Raw genomic sequence first — 2,335 nt, forward strand, 5'->3', positions numbered from 1 at the left:
GTAATGAACATTAAAAAAATATGGCCACTGCCTTCACAGAAGCTACATTATAATGGTGTATCAGGCAACAGCAAACAGACAAATATAGTAGGTAAAATTAAGAAAATTAAATATAGGTCAGGCAAGTTTCAGAATAACTTACATCAAGTGTATTTTATGTACTGTAATTAATGAACTGTGTCTCTAAAAAGGGCTATTAAATTGAGCATTAAAGAACAAAAATGAGAGAGGCCTGTGAAGAGACATGTACATCCTATTTAAAAGAAAACCATTTTAAATGTTACAGGTTAAAAGTAGAGGGATGCATCGCTTCTTAGCCTTTCAGTTAAGATCAAGTGTAGTGTCTGTCCTTATCAGTTTAATATCTGACATGTCCTCTATTTGAAGGCAGCATATTAAACTGATTTTTGTAACAGGGAGAAGGAAAAGGGACCTGCTCTATCCACTCCACGCATCCTCTTGGTATTGCAGTACTTCCAGTAATGGTGCATGTCCCTAAAAAAAAATGTAAATAGATGGAGAATGATATACCATGCTAACACTGATTAAAGGAAACTTTAGAATCAATTCTAATTTCAGACAAGGAAGACTTCAAAACAAGTAAAATATCAGGGTTGAAGAGGGGCATTGCATTACGAGAGAGGGGACAATTTTCCAGGAACACATAACAATCCCAAATGTTCATGCTTCTAATAGCAAAGTTTCAAAATTCATGAGGAAAAACTGATAGGGCTGCAAGGAAAAATAGACATTTGCACTATTATAGGTAAGATTTCAGCACCCTCCATTTAGTCACTGATAGATCCCACAGGCAGAAAATCAGTAAGGACAGTTGATTTTACCAGCACCATTTATCAGATGGGTCCAACCGACATTTTTAGAACCCTTCATACAACAACAGAAGAATACATATTCTTCCCAAGATCACAGTGATCATTAACCAAGATAGACCACATTCTGGGCCAAAAAGCATACATTCACAAATTTTGAAGAATAGAAATCATACAAGCAAGTTCTTAGACTACTATGGAATTAAACTAGAAATCAGTAATATTTAGATAGATGAAAAAATCCAAAATATTTGGAGGTTAAACAACACCCATCTGAATAACACATAGATCAAAGAAGAAATTCAAAAATAATTTAAAAACATGTTGAACTCATTGAAAATGAAAATATAACATCAACAATTGGGAATGAAACAAAAGCAGTACATAGACAGAAACTTAGGACATTGAATGTACATTAGAAAAGAAGAAAGATCTAAAATCAATAATCTAAGCTCCCACTTTAGAAAACTAGAGAAAGAAGAGCAATTTATGACTAAAGCCAGCAGAGGAAAATAAATAATAAATATTAGAGCAGAAATCAATGGACTTGGAAAAAGGAAATCAATACAGAAAATAAATGAAACCAAAGTCTGGTTTTTTGAAAAGCTCAGAAAATTTGATAAAGCTCTAGCCAGGATAATGAAGGAAAAGAAATAAGACAAAAATATGAGAAATGAAAGAAGAGTCATCACTTCTGATCCCGTGGAAATTGGAATTATAAAAGAATATACAAAGCAACTTTACGACCATGCATTTTATAACTTAGATAAAATTAATCAATTCCTTGAGGCAAAGCTGCCAAAAGGAGATAGCTATTCTGAGTAAGACTGTAACTATTTTAAAAATTGAGTAAATGATTAATAATTTTCAAATAAAGCAACTGGCCCAGACATTTTCCTGGTCAATTCTACCAAACATTCAAGGAAGAAATTTTATCAATTCTAATTTTACTCCAAACTCATTCTTCTCCTTGAGTGGAATCATTGAGAAGGAAATAAACTGCTTTCCTTTAGGGTTAGAGATTTTCTAATAAAATGTTCATAAAAAAATACAGGACAGGATAATGATGAACTACTGCTTCTATGTTGAGTAAAAAGAAGATGGAGGAAATCATAGGTGTGATAAAAATTTTTAAAGTGATAGTGTGTTCCAGTTTGCTAAAGCTGCCAGAATGTAAAATACCAGAAATGGATTGGCTTTTATAAATGGAATTTATTAGGATACAAATTTATGGTTCGAAGGCCATAAAAGTGTGCAAACTAAGGCACCAACAAGAGGATACCATCATTGAGGAGAGGCTGATGGTGTCCAGAACACCTCTGTTAGCTGGGAAGATATGTGGCTAGCATCTGTTGGTCCTTGGCTCCCAGGTGGCCTTGCTTTCAGCTTCTGACTCTAGTGCCCTTCTCTTTAAGTGTCTGTGGGTTCTCACTTAGCTTCTTCAGGGCAAAGTCTGGGCTTCATCTCTTAGCTTAGCATGTCCAATTGTCTCCCTGTCTGCATCT

General features: G+C 34.3%; 1 non-coding gene across 1 annotated transcript; it reads left to right on the top strand.

The window, feature by feature from the left end:
• The first annotated feature begins 305 nt into the window (after window positions 1-305).
• LOC119530733 lies at window positions 306-496 on the top strand. Its single transcript, XR_005216118.1, has one exon. It is a non-coding gene; the product is annotated as a U2 spliceosomal RNA (small nuclear RNA).
• Window positions 497-2,335: the final 1,839 nt, after the last annotated feature.

This window comes from Choloepus didactylus, chromosome 3 (genome assembly GCF_015220235.1).
Source record: "Choloepus didactylus isolate mChoDid1 chromosome 3, mChoDid1.pri, whole genome shotgun sequence".
Taxonomy (NCBI): Eukaryota; Metazoa; Chordata; class Mammalia; order Pilosa; family Megalonychidae; genus Choloepus; species Choloepus didactylus.